This window comes from Vulpes vulpes, chromosome 11 (assembly GCF_048418805.1).
Source record: "Vulpes vulpes isolate BD-2025 chromosome 11, VulVul3, whole genome shotgun sequence".
Taxonomy (NCBI): domain Eukaryota; kingdom Metazoa; phylum Chordata; class Mammalia; order Carnivora; family Canidae; genus Vulpes; species Vulpes vulpes.
Window position 1 is genome coordinate 75,207,177 of NC_132790.1, and position 18,621 is coordinate 75,225,797.

At 39.9% G+C, this 18,621-nt stretch overlaps 1 protein-coding gene and 1 long non-coding RNA gene across 4 annotated transcripts in view; one reads left to right on the top strand and one right to left on the bottom strand.

Annotated features, from left to right (window-relative positions):
- The window catches only part of LOC112925607 (uncharacterized), a 39,354-nt gene that overhangs the window by 18,479 nt on the left and 2,254 nt on the right, over positions 1-18,621 (bottom strand). The window lies entirely within an intron of this gene.
- SATB1 (SATB homeobox 1) overlaps positions 485-18,621 on the top strand; it is a 98,962-nt gene continuing 80,825 nt past the window's right edge. The window contains exon 1 of one of the 2 annotated variants that reach the window (XM_072726756.1): positions 485-661. The gene's annotated coding sequence lies outside the window, so the exon portion shown is untranslated. Of the gene's footprint in view, positions 662-6,689; positions 6,763-18,621 lie in introns of those variants that run through there. The other variant, XM_072726758.1, reaches the window with a different exon arrangement.

The window sequence follows — 18,621 nt, forward strand, 5'->3', positions numbered from 1 at the left end:
GGCTCGGGCTCGGCTCGGCTCGGGCTCCGGCGCTCCGTGCAGCCGGCGGCCGCCGAGGCTCCGCCGCCAGGGGGAGAAGCCGGGGCGGGCGCTGGGGAGGCGGGCCGGGCCCTCGCCGCCCCGCCGGCCAGCCCGCTCGCACCAGCTCGGCAGCGGCGGCGGCGCGGGGTCCGCCGAGCCCCCGGGCGCGGCGCGCGGGGCCGGGGCAGCCGCGGCTGGATGCGCGCCCCGGGGGGCTGCGGGCTCCCGCGGGGGGCGCCCCGGCCGCTCCCGCGCGCCTCCAGACTGCGGGCGCGGCGGCCGCCGAGCGGAGAGCGGCTCCCGCCGGCCCCTTCCCCCTCCCGCCCGCCGCCCCCTCCCCCTCCCCCTCCCCCTCCCCCCACATCCCTCCCTCCCCCTTCCTCCCTCGGCCCCGCGCGCCCGCTCGCTCGCTCGCTCCTCGCCTGCTCTCCCCTTTAAACGCCCACTTCGGATGGGGAAAGAAGACAACTTGAAGTCAAGTTGCAATTAACTTCCGCGGCAGCCGCAGCTCCGCCGGCGGCGGCCCGGGAGGCAGAAGCCGCCGCCTCGCACGTCCGACGCCGGCGCGCCCGCCCGGGGAGCGGCTCCGGGTCGCGGGCCCGCACTCGACAGCCACCGCCGCCCCAGCGCCCATGCCTGAGTGAGTCCTGCGCCTTCGCCTCCCTTTCCACCCCCCCGCCCCCGCCCCCGCCCCGTGTTCTGGCTCCCGAGCCTCTGCCTCTCTGCTGTCGGAATCGACCCAAACTTCTCCGTGGCCCCCAGCCCCGGCGCCCCGCTCCCGCCGACGTCTGGCGGCCGCGGTCCGCGAGCCCCTGCGCTTCCCCCGCGCGCGGCGGGTCCGCGCAGGGGCGGGCCGGGGGGGCGTGGGAGAGCCCCCGGGACGGGCTCGGGGAGGCCATTCATGCCTCTCGGGTGGGGGCACCTGCACACCTGCCCGGCAGACCCTGGCTGGACGGACTCCCGCAGGTCATCCGAGCGACCGCTCCTCGGAAGAGAAAAGGGGGAGCCGAAAGGAGCGAAGGGAGCCAACGGGGAAAGGGAGAGGAAGGCTCTCCTTGCGCCCCGGAGCGGGGTCGGCGGAGAGCTGCCGGGCAGCGTGGGCTGGGGAGCGGGGACGGCGCCCGCCGGCTCCGAGGGAGCGCAGCATCCTTCCCCGGTCCACCTCCTTCCTCCTCCGCCCCCCGCCCGCGCGGCTGCCTGGGAGCGGCGGCGGACGGGGCCTAGGAAGTTGGTGGCAACTTCTCCATCCCGGGGACGCCCGGCGCCGGGCGCTCAAGTTGGAGCCGGGATTTGAGAGCCGCGGCGCTCCGCGTTTTGAGGCTCCGCTGCAGGTAGTGAGGTCGGCCCGAGCGACTGCAGGTCTGAAGTAGGGCTGGGAGGCAGGAAGAGGCGCTGCCCTCCGAGCAGGGCTGACGCATCGCAGGTGCGGCCTCAGGGCCCGCACCGGGTCTCCCTCCTGCGGTCCCGACCCGAGCGTGGCGGCCTTCTCCGGGCGCTTCCCTGCGGAGGCGCCCGGGGCGGCGGAGCGTGGGTTTGGGCAACCACCGTAAGGGGGACGAGGCAGGCAGGTGGCAGGTACGGGGAGCGGCACGCGCCTACCGGGGACATGCGCTGAGCGTGACTCTTGGGATGACCCCCCAGAAGGAGGAGAGGATCTCAGGGCTTTTGCCGGAGATCTTGGCCCCGACCTCCACTGGGGCGTTGCAAATCTCACGTACTAGTGTCAAGCACAGGATCGCCTCGTAAAAGTGCCCTGGTTGGCAACTTTGACCTCTGCGCCCTTCCTCGGCGAACTTTCTCCGCGGCATTCCAGATTTCCAGGCAATTGTTGTAAGACTTGGACTCTAACGTGGTTGTATCAGAGACAGGGAAAATTAAAAAAAAAAAAAAAAAAAAAAAAAGACGTCCTATTCTCAGGAGAGAACCGTTCTACCCGGACTGGCTGGGGTTCCCTGCTTGCATCCTTGGAGGCCAGGAGACCTGACTTTTCCAAGAGGAACAGAGGAGGGGTAAGAAACAAGTGAAAGGCGACTGGTAGGTGTCAGGTTTTGTCCTCAGCAGTCCCTAAAATCAACTTACTGAGGGAGTAACGCGTGCGATTGAAACTTTATTGAAATTTACACCCTATCTAAAGTGGATTTTTCTGAGGTGTCAGGAATGTAAGATTTATTCTCTAGTAAAACGTAGCTGCAAAAGCAAACAACAACAACAACAACAACAACAACCGTACTTTAAGACCGGAAAAAGCCAAGGTTTGAGGTGTTTGCTCTAAAAACCTTTAATCGGCTGTGGGGTACTAATGCTATGATTTAGCAGCAGTCCTTTATTTCTATTGCATATTATTTTAGTGGAACAGTAGTACATTCATATACTGGCTGCTCCAGTCTGCTGGCAAACATTAGCATTCAAGCTTACATTTTTGACAAATGTGCAGACAGGAATAGCATGAATAGGCATCTTAAATATTAACAACCTAAGCATCTGTTGTGAAACAAATTTAATATATTTACTCTGTTTTTCTCACATTGTTAGAAAAGGTTATAATAAGTGCATAATTTCAACTTTAGTTAGCAGAAGTAACTGGCTGTATCTTTCACTACCTCCCCAAGTGTTTAACACAGTCACCAGACATAAGTACTTTAATTAACTTGGTTAGGCACATTGTTAAATACACTTTAGACCGCCTGTATACTATGTAAAATGTAACAGTAGCAAAATACGTATCCTATTTGTGCACATTTTAAGTGACTCTGCATTTTATAAATGTACCAGGCATGTTTATTTTTCATCTCCATTTGACACTTATTACTTCATAGTTTTTCTAATGGAAACAATATTTTAAATGTAGAGCTGTTCAGTCATATGTAATACATAATATGTAAACAGTAGCCATAAAATACAAAGCATTGTTAAATTTAAGTATGGATACATGTAACAAGATTATACAAGAGAAACAATCACTGTTCAATTTTGTATTCCTTTCTGAATAATGAGTACAAATGATGGGTGAAATAAGAACAGATAAGGATTTCCCTCCTCAAGTACTAACTAGTGCCTTAAAAATCTGTGTGGGGTGGGGGTGGGGAGAGCAAGAGGGAGAGAAAGGGAAAAAAGGGGATAGAGAAAGAAGACCTAAAGAACTTTCAAAAGTCTGAATAGTTATTTCCAGAATCAATGCATTCCTCATTTTCCCACAAGCTGAAATATGTAATAAATAATAGTTCTTTGTATGTAAAAGTATTCACAAGGAATGCCTTTTGTTTAGTTGTTGTAATAAATTAATATATTCTTTGGTTGATAATCTACAAAAGTAGTTCTTTTGTCTCCCAGCATCTTAAACAAGAACAACAACAAAACGAGTGAGTATTGGTTTATTTCTGCAGAGAAGTCTGTTGCCAGCTATATGAACCTGTGACTGGATAAGCTATGGTATGCTGAGTGATGGTTAAGAAAGGCTACATTAAATTAGCAAAGACTGAAATATCTGAAGGAGATTTTCAATTATTTTTTCATGTGACAGGTTGTGGATTGCAAATTAGGCCTAAAAGGTCAGGTGACAGGCACCTGTTCCTCATTATTGTAAAAATCTTTTGGTTACAAACACTATTAAGCTAAACACAACATGGATATACAGCAGGGACTCTATAAAGCACTCTAGTGGTTTTTCATCTGCTCTGTAAATTTCCAAGAGGGCCATACATTGATATGCCCTTTACACAAACAAATCATTTCTTCCAAGACGTGTTGTCTTGAATGACTCTTACATTAGTACTTGGGATTGATGAAGTATATAAAATAAATGCATATGACTGAATCAATCTTCAGACCATGTCTAGGCAGGTTGTTATCGAATGCAAAAATATTATTTTTTAAGCCCTTCTCCTTCCTTTACAGCCCATTGTTTATTAGCAGAATTTGCCCATGTTTTAAATAGAAATCTCCCCAAGTTGCCTTCTGTCCTTTTTTAGATGAGTTCCCACTTTAAATAATGCCGTGAAAGATTTTGCTTAATACTTGTGTATAAGGAAAAAATTAGTTGCACTATATACCGTCATAGCTTTGTGGTAGATAGAAAATGGGAAGAAACCCACGTTTTACATGAATGCTGTGAGGAAGGGTATCATCATTTGATCTTCAAACTTGCCACCTTTTTTCAGGAGAGTTCAGTAATATTTCTATTAGAATTAAAGAGTGTGATTTTATTTTTATGAATGGTTTACTTTTGGATATTTCAGACAGCAGAGTAAGCATACATACTGAACGGACCTAAGGAGCACAAGGTTGTGAAATATTAAAGGTGCCAGTTGTTTTTAATTGGCAAAGGAGGAAGATTTTTGAGCAAATTTGGTAACTCAGATTATTAAAGTCTATATTTAAATATGTACTTTGCTTTAGTTTTGTATGGTTGATGCTTATTATATTTAGTATTCATTTTTAGCATTTGTGATCAGATTACAGGATAGTCATAACTCTTGCTTTTCAAATTGATTTGGTTTTCAAACTCCAAAACTCTGGGGTGAATTTAACAAATTGGTTTACCTTTTGACAGAACAGAGTTAAGTTAATTAATAGATCAGGCACGAAGAATCATCCACGGTAGGGTGTATTTTCTGGTAAAATGAAAGTTATGTTTCAGCATGATGAGCATCAGGCTTCAGTAATCTGTTCCTCGTGTGGAATGAACACTTCCTACTTCGAGCTAGCAGGCACCTACTGTTTATTTACGCTGCATTAAACTGACAGCTCAGCAATCAGAGGAAAAATATTACTTACCTTCCTGAAGTAAATACCAGTTTATAGGTTAGTGCACGTATTTATATTCCTGTCACCACTAAATAACGGCTCTGTCTCCATTTTAATATCTACCTGTACTGTAATCCAGGGCTTCAGACTCTTCCCGGTTGGGGGTAGGGGTCGAGCGGAGTTTTTCTTATCACTTACCAGTGGCAAAACTTTAAAGAAGAGTAATACCATCTTCTTATTTCTGTCGTGTGAGAACCAGTTGAAAGAAATGCTATGCACTTTTACTTTACATATCTCAACTGTAACATCAAAACCCCAAAAGAGTCTGCAGGCCACTTAAAATAGTCATCTTAGAGCAACCTCGGGACAAATATGTTCAAACACATTGAAATGTGTGTTTGCCAAATTAGCTTTCTGCAAAGTTCTAAATAGATTAAATTATCTGATTAGAGGATAACTTTGATAAAGTGTAGTACCTTCCAAGGCTTAGATTGAATGTTTGTTGTTAATGGAGATCTGCTAACATGAGTACAAAGTGGGGCTCATCGATTGATTGATTGATTGATTGATTGATACTGTTAGCTTTCCTCTGAAAATATTCTTGCCCCTTTTGTCCTCTTGTTAATCTGCCAATCTTAAGTGAGATTTCAGCTTTCTTATGATACAAATGCATGTTTTTTTTCTTCTTAAATTAAAAGTCCCTTCTTTTTTGAGCCTCCTGGAAACATCAAAATGCTGTGAAAGTTGAATTCCAAAACTTAGGTTTAACTGGGGAAAAAAATGCTTATTTTCACTTACATTCTATAAGTAGCTCTTACACCATCATCTACACACAGTTGTCAGTTTCTAATCACATATTCCATTGACATCAAAGCAGAATGGGGTCTTAATACAGTATATAAATCAAATCTGTTACACAAGGTTCTTCTTCAGTACACCAAAGAGAAAGTGTCTATTATGGTAATTTATATATCGTTCCTAAGTGCAATTCTCAATGGTAAGTCTATTTAAACTTGATGTCTTCATAGAGTGTGATCAACACATTAACACACATTATTTAGTACTTTTGAACTTATGCCAATGGTACCTTTTGCTGTTTATTTTTTTAAAGTCTTTTTTAAGATCAGATATTTCATTCGAGAGTAAATAGATACAGATTGTGTGTATATATATTCAGGGTGAGATTTAGTAGCAGAGCATTTCTCCAGCATATTGGCCTATTTTTATTCTTTCAAGTTATTCTGTATCACTTCCACAGTTGTTGCTGTCTGAAGGTTCATAATAGAAATTCTCATCACCTCTTTCAATGGACTTTCAAGGATGTAATTCAGTTTGTGTGATGATCTAGTTTAGTTATGAGAGATGAAAATTAGTTAACTGGTACCTCAGCACTTAGGTCCCTAGATTCTGCTGAAATTTATTCAGTCCAGTTATTTGACATTTAGTAGTGAAGTATCTTGTAATCAAAAATTAAGAGTTGGTTCAGTTTCCAGTGGAGGAAAGATCTTGCTGGATAAAACATTTAACTGTCCAATATTTTATTACACTCATCACTCATTTTAGAGCCCGTTTATTGTTGCACAAAATTTTGAGTACCTCGGGGTGCAGGTCCCCCAAATGAAACTGAAATGCTTGCAGAAGAAGCAGATGTCAGGCTGCACCTGGTCGTGCCTTTACTAGAATGTCTGTGGACCTGCCCTAGCCCCCCCTCCCCCTTCTCTGTACCCCTTCCCCCCAGGTGTGCAGGAAATGGAGGGCGTTGTACCGGGTGAAGTGGGTGGACTCTACCCAGAGCTATGACCTGATTTGTGACGCACCCTCAGAACTGCAGTAATGGTCCAGCTGCTTCACAGGCAACTGGTAACACCTCATTTGGGGATGCTTCTGCCTTGCTAGCAGTGCCAGAGAGAACTTCGTCATTGTCACCTCATCAAAGACTACTTTTTGAGAGCTCTCCTATAGGGCTAGATTTGGAGAGCAGCCTCTGATATTTGGAGGGTAAGTGCCAAAAAAGTTCCTATCAGTTTCATATGGAGCAGCAGGGCTACAGCCACAGGGAGGAGAGACAGGCATTTAGTGTTCGGGGGGAAGACCTCTGTGTTGGGATGTTGCTTTTTCTCAGCTGGAGATGATTTGGGACCAAATACTAACAAGAATTCTTCAGTGGGCATTCTTCTTTGGGTGGTGAAATATGGTAGGCAGCTCCCAGGAGAAATTATTAGACCCTCTTTCCTTGAGATATTTCAAGATAAGGTAGTAATCTGTTTGAGAGGGAATTCTTTAGATGCTGTTTTCCAGGAAGCCAGGCATACAGTAGAGTTGATTGCTGGAGGTTCCTTTCTAGTCTTGCTCAATGGTTTCAGATATGCCGTTAAGAGCATGTGAATGACAATTTGGCCTTTTAATGTTTATAATGTTAAGGACTTTAAGGTAAAAGAGATTTTGTGTTATAAATATTTTATTGTGATAATTATTATAAGTAAAATAGAACCCAGTCTATGCAGATATCTTTTGAAATGGAAATAGTCTTGAATATAGCGTATCCATAATTAGCTGTTTGATGTTGAATGCAGTTGAGTTTTCCTGTTCCAGTGAACCAGACGATGGAAATCACTGGGGATTAACAAGAGGGCTATGTGATTCTTGATAGAGCAGACCTTTCCCCATTCACTGATACATTTTACCAGTGAATGAAGAACTAAATTAAACTGCTTATAGTTCTAAATTTTAAAAGAATACATAGAATTGATCATATAATCGAGGTGTTTTTCTGTTGTATTTTCACCACCTGAAATGATACCTGGACATCCTGTTTAATGTTAGACAGATTTCTCCAGACTGCGGAAGGAAAGAACAATATTTTAATAACTATTCTTTTTTAAAAAAAAAATCTTAGAGGTGGGGTTTCTTTTGGGTGGTTTAAGAGGACTCAAAAACAATTTAGAACATTATCTTAAAAGTTAAAAAAAATGACAGCCTTACTTTGTATGGAGTCATTGTATTTTAATAATACTGTATGCTTATTAGTGTTATTAGAGCAGTAGACAGTTAATTACAACCTTTTTCGGAGACATGTTAACTGTATATTAACAGTCATGTTAAAAAAGAATGATGTATACTCTTACATACAAGCTGCTGCTTGCTAGACTCTTTTAAAAATATTCTTTTAGAACGTATAGAGTCAGATTTTTGGTCCAGAATCCTCAAAATGTTTTCTACAGCAATAGAATTTTAAAACTTTTCATGGGATATACAATTTTCTCCTTGCTTTTTTTTTTTTTTTTCCTTTTCTCCTTAATTTGTAATTATTATTGACTTGGTCACTTTTGCCAGTGGCATTAGAAATCATTGCCCCTCAGCAGTTTTAGCTTCCCCACATTGTATTTTGAGATGCCTACATTTTCTTATATTCTGATGACTTTGGCCAACATAAGCCATTAAAACCGTATTGAGCTGATTTAGCACCTCTTTACACTACTTTTTGTAGAATGATTTTAGTCACTGGTTTGTGTTTTTTCTTTAGCCAAGTTATATTTTCTTAAAATTCTCTGTAACCTAATATTTAAGATACATTTGAGCAATTGATCACAGAGGTAGTTCTAAGTCTATTTCCTTTTCCAAACCTCAGCCCTGGTTTTTGCTTTGGCTTCTGGCATGGCGGAAGAACAAAGGTGACTGGAACTAGAGTTTAAAGCTGGACTTAGCCTTACTCAGACCAATGCTACTAAATTGGTTAACTATTTGAATTTCCCTGGTTAATTTGGATGTGCAGACCCTGTAACATATTAATATATAACACCTTAAAGTACACTAATATTTCCACTTTATAAATTTGTAGCTGCTGCTGTTTATTTCTACAAGGTATTAAAAGACCACAGAAAAGAAATTCAGTGTAAGATACATGTCTGTGTTCTGTAAAACAGGAGAAAGTTCAGTTAGCATCCTTTGCGCCTTGCATTTTGAGTACTCATGAAAGATTTGCTAAACTAATGATAAAATAGTGACTTTTGCTTGTGCTGATAATGATTTAATGGGAAAAGAGACTTTTTTCTCTAATTTTCTGTTTTTGCTGGGGTTATCTGAACACTTAATCTATACATGTCCCAGTTTTCTGGATAATTGAATGTTTTTCTTCTTTAACTATGTGCTCTGTCATTTTTTGACAATATTTATCCTCATTGACCTTCAGGATTAGGTGAAGAATTTCAGTTTAGGTTCATGGTCCTTGGGTGGTTGGTGTAGTAACAAACTGTACTAGAGTCAACAGAAAGCCCTCCCCTAAGGATCTTGCAGTTAGGTAGGTCACCCATATAATGGTCTTCCTGATATCACAGGACCAACAATACTACAGACTACTGGCCCATGGCTGATTGACCTCTACCTGTTCTTTACTAAAATGAGGAATTTTTTTTTTCTGGATCCCGCTGAATAAATATCTGTCATGATTATTGCTTAAAAAGAAAATTTTCATTGTAGCTATATACGTTGCTTAAAAAATATATTAAGATTTAGGGTATTTATATTAACAAAGATTTCACTCCATTCCTTACAAATGATGCTAGATTTGCAATAGGAATGCATCTAAAGCATTCTGAAAAGTTCGATGAAAGTTATCTAAAAAACACTCTTGCTTTTTAAATTTATTTTCTTTTTGAGACCTGTACGGAGCTATTTGCAAGATAGTCTTATTTAGTTCCACAAAAGGAAGGATTCCTCAAGCGGTGCACTGCTGTGTGACCTATTACATTATCATGCACATTCTGTCTCTTTAAAAACAGTCTCCTCTATTTGCCCTATTAATTGTTGATATGTTGCCATCCACGAGACAAAAATTAGAGCTGTAATTAAATAATCATGTGATGCTCCTTAGTGCCAGTGAGAGCAAACTCATTTTTCCAGGCCCTGATGGTCACTGATTATTGTATTACTACTGGCTTGCTTTATTTTTTTTAATGATTCTCTATCTGTAGATTACCTAACTACTGTCCTTCTTTTCAAAATTAAAGAAAGTAGGGAACATTCAGCCAGTTAATTGGCTACAGGTCCTCAGGGATGTAAAGTAGACATACCTTTTTTTGCGTTTGGTCACCTGGTAGTTTCTTTGGGGAGGCTACATCAGTGGTGTGGTTGCCTGCCATTTAATTTACACTGGTGTTTTGGCTGGGATGGAGGCATATGGGGAATGCCAGGAGAATTACAAAAGGAGCCGGGTATTAAAATTCAGAAATGATTAAAATTGAAATAAAAGGATGCTGCTTCTTTGCCAGTACTCTGGCAGTCATAATGACACATAGAGATTAGTTTCCACCTTCATCTTTTCCTTCTTTCTCATTTCCTCTTGTTTATTGTTGACACATTTTCCTTATGTCTGTCTCCCGTCTCTGTATCTTTTTGCACCATTATGCATTCCTACTTCTCCCTCTTTTCTTAAGCATGGAGAAGCCTACTTAACCTTATTATAACAATAACAGAATAGGCTATTAATATTTAATATGCACATGATTAAAATTTCTCTCCCTTAAACATAGGTCAGCTGTATTATTATTAACCGGCATGTAATTTTTCATTTAAAATATTCTTATTCTGCCCTTGCTGTTTCTAAAATGTAGTCTACTTTAGTAGTGATTTAATACCTAATGTTTAGAAAACTGTAGTCGGCTAGTGAGAAAAGAACTTACCAGTCATGGATAATCAATTATGCATGAATTCAAATGTAACAGATGGAATCTGGTGAGTTAAAGTTTCTCTTTGCCTTAGTGGTTTTTTTTTTTTTTTTCTTATTTGTTTGTTTGACACCTGTCTCTTATATAGAGATAAACATCTAATGGGGCATGTGAGAAATTTCCTTATATCTTTATGTTCTCCTTAAAGTGAACTTGATTTTTTAAATTGCATTTGAGGGCAGAGAATTTATGTGGTCTTAAAGATGATCAGATTCTTTTCCATCACTTTATAGATGCAGAACTTGATTCTGCTTGACTTATAAAGGGTCACTCAGCAGGCTCTTAAAAGGAAGAAGCAAGACCCAAATCTTTGTTCCTTACCTTTTTTCCACTACTCTTCCCATATCATTTTTTCCTCTTTTGTAGGAGTTAATGATAAAGGTGTCACACTAACTCTGGGTTTTAAAGAATTTCTGATGAAAACTGTGGTAGACTAGAGTTAAATTGTGTGGTATTCTTTTCAATGGTGAACAAATGTTATCTGTGAACATGTATAATGTTATGCTACATGTATATTAGATATACATTCATTCATACTTGGATGTTGGCCAAACAATTGGATTCCCCAAATCTATTGAGAATGCCCCAAGATTTGGTTTATATCCTGAACTGCGGCATATGCCAGCCACAAAGATGCCTTTGCTTGCAGTACTGCAAATTCTTAGTGACGAAACCCCTTTGTGCAAAGTGAACTAAAAAGTTGTTTTTGAGAGACTTGTTACTTCTTTGGAGAGATAAGTTTAGTTTTCATTAAATATAATGTGAATCTGTGGGTTTTTTTCAGTTGTAGAAATAATAGAATGGTATTGTCCATCTTTAAAGCAATACAATTTCTAAACAGTTACAAGCTGGTCCCCATCAAAATTTTTCATAAATATGCTGTTTGTTTCTCTCCCAAGTGTATTTATATATATAAAAAACAATACAAATGAAAATAGTCTTTACAGAATAAATAAAAATAAATGATTAAAAAATAGCCTCAAGGCTCACTAGTTCTGTTTTTAAAGTTATACTGTAGCATTATTTATCAACTTTTTCCTTCATATCAGCTGGAAATTTGCATGTATATTTATAGTCCATGTTTATTATCTAATGAATTAAATTCCACAATAAACACTAGAGTTAAGAAAGAGGCAACTACAAAATAGGTGACTGGATATGTTCTAGCAACAGCTGTACTCTGCAGCTATATTTTAGTATTTTATTTATGATTTTATACATAATAAACATGTAATTTTAATTTGGCTTCACTATGTATTCATATTCCTTAGTCATGTATCCATCAGAAAAATACATATTGGTAGTTATGAATTCAGTGAGATCTAATTTATACATGAATTTCTAATACATTGAAAATTTCATCATTAATATAAAAATCCCTAATATAAAACCAGTAAGAATAGATGATAGGAAACAGAATATAGGACAATGTTTTATGGGAAAAGATGATATATATTATTATTAAGAGGTAAATAATCCTAATTACTATGACTACAAAGTGACTGATCAAATTAAATTGAAATCCACATGGGCTCTTTAAAACCAAAAAGTTCTATTCTTTTATTTAAAAAAATAGAATCTAAAGTCTTTATACAGAGCCAATTTATAAATTATTACATTGACTACATTTATACTGTTGCTGCACATCTATGACTGTACTGCATGCAAGTGTTTGACACTCTTAAGTGCTGTTTAATTGGGAGGGTCTACTATTTCATGAGAATAGTTAATTTTTTATTCATTTGAAAACATCCAAAAAGAGTTTTTGGACTTGCGGTGCTCTTACTTGTATGTTTTTGTCTATGTTTCTTTCTCAGCTTTTGCTAACGGGCCATAGTATAGAATAAAATCTGAAAAGAGAACCATTTTCTTGCATCAGAGGACCATCAAATTACCTACTTTGGGTGGGATCTTGGTCTCTAATTACCAATCCATGTTAATTATCTTTGGGTCAGGTATTCATCATATGAATTAATTATCTAGCATAGACTGGACTGTGGCTGTTGGCGGGTAAGGACAAAGCAATGGAAGGTTGGCGGTGAGGAGAGGTTTGTTCAGTATGTTGTAGCTCATTGTTTTACTGCTTGGCATGATACTTTCATGATAATACATATCTGCCAATTTTAGGAATATAGGGAAGATTCTTTTCCTTTAGCTTTTTTTTTTTGCTTTTAGTTATTTTATTGGAATAAAATACACATAACATAAAATGTTCCACTTTGACAATTTTTAAGTGTACAGTTCAGTGGCATTAATTACATCCACACTGTTGTGCAGCCATCACCACAGTCTGCTTCCAGATCTTTTCCATCATCCCAAATAGAATGTACCTTAGTTTTTCTATTTAACTTCTCCTTTGCTGCAGCAAATTTCAAGCATTATAGTAGTATTTAATCATTGTCCAGGTGTGATGCAGTTGTTTCTGGTGGTGGCTTTCTTTCCTAATGGACAACCCCTGTCCCGTGCCTTTTGGCAATGGGGATGGCAGTACAATATCAGATGTTGCCTTTGGCTCATACTCCCCAAAATGATCTGGACAAAGATTCAGGTATGTTGTAACCTCACACTGTTCCTCCCTCCAATTAAGCCAAGAAAGATTAGCAATAACATTCGCATCACTAAGAAGATTTGGTTGATATGTCTTGGCTAAAGGTTGATTGGGAACGGTTGCTGCTGTTTGACTTCACTGGAATTAAAATCCCCCGAGCTTCTCAAGAGTATAGCACAGCTGCAGGGGCCTGTGATGCCCTGTCATTGGCTCTTGGGCATGGACAATGTGAATACCTCAGTTCCGCTTAAGTGCAGGACCTAGTCTGGAAATAAGTTTTCAACTGTTCAAGGGGAAACCTACTTGAGGTTGGAGTTTTCTGGGAGAAAAATTCATGCTCATCTATGTTGAAAAAAGACTTAGAGGAAACCGGGATGGTTCTGGCTCCAGCAAATAACAGACTGGTTTTAGAGTTTTACTTCCCATGTGTAATTTTGTGGTTAGTCACTTATGTCTGTGATGATAAATCATATACCTGCACAGGATTTCTGGCACCTCAGTAAATCTCAAACAAGTGCCCAAATGCTAATTTATTGTGGCTCCTCACACAACATCCCTGTTTCACCAAATCAATGACCTAATAGCTTGCTCCCATCTTTTTTGTTTGTTTGATACAAGTAACTTGCTGCACATACATTCCTTAAATTGGAGGCAAGTGCTGGTTCCTAGAACAGTCTTAAGTTTGCCACGTGACCCCAGGATTGGATTAAAAAAGTTCACTTTGAAGATGTCCTAGCAGGTATATTTGACTTCCTATCAATAAAACATTAGCTTAACCAGTCGATGCCAAACCTGGATGTACATGGGAATCACCTTGGGGATGCCTGGCTCCCACTCTCGGCCATTCTGATTTTTTTTTGCAGTGGGGTGCAGCCTAGACATCTGGATTGTTAAAGGAACTCCTCAGGTCATGTCAATGTGCAGCAAATTTGGGAAGCCACTGAGCCAACTTCAGATCCTGGCACCCGGCTTTACTTCCTAAGAGTGCAAGAATATTTCTAAGAGATTCTTATGAGCACTCTCTCATAAGAACAGTTCTTGGATTCCTTTTCCTGTGATGACCTTGTGAGAAACTCCAGGAATACAGACATAAGTATACAGAATGCTTACAGATTTGCAGTTTGGAGGGAGACAGGTAGACACAGAATGTCACACCGAAGGACAGGTAGTGTGATGGAACACCAAAGGAAAGTAACTAACAGCTGGAGAAGGCTTTGGACAGAAGAGGCGCAATCAAGCTGCATATTAAAGGATATGGTAGGAGGGAGGTCCTCAGGTGAGAAGGGGGAGGGAGGGCACTCCAGAAGCAATGGGGAAAAAGTGTGGCAACTTGAAACTGTCAAGAGCTTTGGTAATAATATCAACACTGGAGGATCAACAGCAATGACAGGAATCCTTCTTATCCCTAGTCAGTTTTGGAGGTGAGTGTAGATAGAGATATCAATTTTGATGGAATTACTACCATTGTGCCCTGTCAAGGTTTTGATCCACACTGACATCTATGGAAGGAAAGGTAGCTTTTAAAAATTTTTGCTCAAATTTTTGCTAAAAAATATAGTATTTCTGGGTAAAAGGGCCAGATATCCTGTCAAAGTTCTAGAAGCCATCTATAATGGCTGTTCCTTTCCCTTATCCATTACTCCCCAAACTAGCTTAAGCATTGGCTTTTCTTTGCTCAGTTTTAATAATGACCCCTGTCTACTAAAGCCATATCTACAGACTACCAGTGGGATTTACATCCAACCCTAGAGTAATCAGGAAATAACGTTTGATCACTATCAGTCTGGCTATAACTGAAACCTCACTTATTAGGGGAAAAACAAAAACAAAAACCCTTAAGCCCCATATTTAGAGTCCATTATCATCTCCCTTTTTTTCTCCCCTGAAACATATCCAAGCCTTTTGCTGTTGTTTTCTGCAGTACACCATTGTTTGTTTGGTATCTAAAAGCCGCCCAGTTTGAGTAGGCATCTACTTTAAAATTTCCAAAAGAGCCATTTCTAATGGCAACTATGCTTCTTTAATTCAGGATGGAAATGAGGGTGGGATATGACTCTGTGGTTTTTAGCTTCACCTATGAGCTATTTAAATGTTCATGGAAAGCAGCATTTGAGGTAAATGCGTATTATTCCAAATGTAAAATAGGACCCTTTCAAATACAGACATGCCTAGAAAGTTGTCTTAAAATTGTGTTGCAGCAGCACACAAGCCTCATTCCATGTAACTTTACAGATCTACTGGCTAATTCTAAAACGGAAAATGATTTCAATTTGGACATCATTAGAATGTCTGAAAGCCATTCACCACCTCTAAGACTCTTCTTGGCTAGGTCCTGGATTTACTTAGGTGTCTTTTATAGTTCTCTGGGTAAGTGCTGTCCAATAGAACTTTCTGCAGGGGTGGAGGTCTTCTGTCATCTACGTTGTCCAAAACAGTGGCCATTAGCCACATGAGGCTATTGAACATGTGAATCAGGACTGAGGAACTAAATCGTAAATTTTATTTAATTTCAGTGAATACAAACTTAAGTGTTACAGCCACGTTTCCCCACAGGTTTACCTCCTGCTCACATCGGCAGACTCTAAAAGGAATTGTCATCGCATTTAGCGGTAGAGGCTGATTGCAGGTGACACCGTGAGCTTTTTGCCCTATATTGCAAGGACGGTATATGCATTCCTGGTAATATGTCAATGAGGAAGACCGTCTCTGCCCTCACAGGGCTTGCAGTCTAGGATGGGAAACATTTATTAAGCCAATAATTACTCAAATTGTTAATTGATTAAGACTGTGAGGACGGTTAACAAACGGGCAATGCAAGAGGCTCTGAGAAATGGGGCCAAACCTTCTTGTGACATTAGTCAGAAAGTTAATCAGAGTTCCATTTATTCACTGAGAAAGTAGAGCCTGAGGCACCTTCCCTTCCCCACATTCAATGCTGGACCCAGGGCTCTTAGAGTAGGGCAGCTAACATGTGCCATGCCATGAACTCCAAAGATGTGGGGTCTGTTTGATTTTCATGTATCTGCATATACTGCAAACTTCTGAATTTGATCAAGTAGATTCTCTCCTAAATTGTGCAGTTGTGATGATGTCAGTCACAGATAAGATGTGAGAAAAAGGGTGCAAATGTTTACAGGATATTGCATTTCCTCTCCAATATATGTTTTGACAAAGTTGTTTGAGTTCCAGCCCCACTTTTTTCCTCTCTGTTCTTACAAATTTGTATTTGGTCCATTCAAGAAACGATGTGGAAATCAGTCCTGACATTCCAGACAGACAAAATGAGACACATGACAGCAAAACATATGGCTCAAATAGACATCCTTATATGGCCAACACAGACCATATTCCCAGAAATTCATATATGGAAAACACCACCTGCAGCTAACGCCAAAAAACAAAGAGTTGACATGATAAAAAGAGCAATATGCTACGTAAATTGTGCTGCTCTAAGAGTGTAGAGAGATAGCCAACTGTATTTGAATTTAAAAAGATGAAAAAACAAAACAAAACATGTCCTTAGAAAGTGCTATGGTGGTAAGCATTGCTTTGCTAACACAGTCACTGGCGGAGTTGCCATATCTTAAAAGCGTTCAAATTCTAAATGCTTTCTCTGTGTATTACAAATGTATGTGCTATTCAGAACTCTGAATGTGTTTTAATGCTTTCGGATATCTGCCTGCATATTTATCTTAATATGGTGCCATCTGAAATATGCAGTAGTCCTTTCATTATTAAGTTTTTTTTTTAAATCCTGTGTATCTTTTACAATGTTTTATCTTTGCTACCTTTGTGTAGCCAGTTTGAATGCCTTCTCATGTGATAAAAAATTGATGCACTGTTTTAACTGTACATCCACATGTTAAATAGTTCATGTATTTGACTTGCAATATTTCATGTTCCTGAGGTTTTCTATTTTGATAGCTAGATTTATAAAGTTTATTTTAACTTTTTTTTTCAATACTTGCATCTTTATTGCCAGATATAAGATGCCTGAATAGAATTTATCAAAGTCTTTGCCCCTCCACCGTAATAGTTTATCCTCACGTATGCGTAGGAGGGTGATATTTTTCTCGTTATCTGTTTCTCTTCTTAATTTTATTTTAACCTGGATTTATATTGACCAATGCTCAGTGGTTATAATGAGTGTTCTAAAGAGGGAGATAATATATAGTAAATAAGTTCATCAATGTACTGTGCCACTTGGAGGGCATAAACCTTCGTGTGTCATTTTACTTATTTCTTATATACTTCTGAAATAAAGAATATACTTGAGGGAAAATCAGCATATATACGTGATTAATATATACGTAATTGTACTGTCTCAGTATTCTTTATAATAGTCATTATTAGATGTCTCTATCCTCATTTATTTAATCATTTTCCAAGGCCATGTCCCATCCTTATTACAAACTTAGGTCATGTTTAAGAATTAGCTTGTAATTCCTGGATAAAAGTTGCATGGATAAATTTTGTAGATTTTTTTTTAAAAATTTGCTGCTATTTGTCAATTTGCACAGCATACTAGAATGCACTGTTCCTACCAAAAACCAAGCAGGTTAGTGGGAAACATGTCAGGCATCACCAGTTTGAAGCAAATCTTAAAATATACGTCTTTGCAAACTCCTGATTTAACCTATCATTGCCATGGAGATTATTGATGATAACTGGTGATCTAGGTTTTCCATTTAAATACCAAACACCTTTCTAAAATAAGCTTGAGTACTTCCATCCACAATACCAACCAGGACACCTGTGCTACATTTTTGCCATGTTTGTATTTTTCCTTATTGATTGTGTTTCTTATACTTCAATTAAAAAAAAAAAATCCTCCTCATTTCCCGTTTCAGCTTTTAAAAATATGGTGTCATTTGGGCTTTTGGTAAAGATTGTCTTATATTTTCTTGTTTTTGATGTTGTGTTTTATTATCACATGTTCTTCATTTTGCTCAAGGCTTGGGTTTATATATGCCAAGATTCACGGTTGCCTTCCTCGATTTTGACTAACCTTTCCGGTTTGTGGGTGAAACTTAGGTGCCATTAGAGTGATATATTTTCATTGTGTTTCTCCTAAACTTGTTCTCCCCAGGAGGCCATTATTTCCTATACTTTATCTCCTGCTTTACCTTCTGCTTTCCTTAGATTTCTAATGTAAACAGTGTCTCTAAGAGTGTATTGGTAGCTTTAAAGAGCTTAATTTGCATATTTCCCTCTTATCTCAGTACTTGTGCTAACTTGTTGCTTTTTTTTATGTGTAACAAAATGTTTATCTGACTGATTTTTCTCTTTTCCCTACTAGTGCATTCTGAAAAATAATTCCTACCACGTTTTTGTTTTTGTTTAATGATTAACTGCCTTCAGGGTTCTAAGATGTTAGTCCTGAAACCCAAGCGATAAACGCTGCATCTCAGTTTCTAATGAGATTGTAATGTTCTTCATTTTTATAGGAACTGTATTTAATAGGTTATCTAAATAAGAGGATCATAGTTCTGTGCTAATGGCCGTGCACCTAACTGGGGGCAGCTTTCCCTAGATGTCAGAAGCACTGTCTGGTTACGACAGATGTATTCACCAACTCAAACTTTT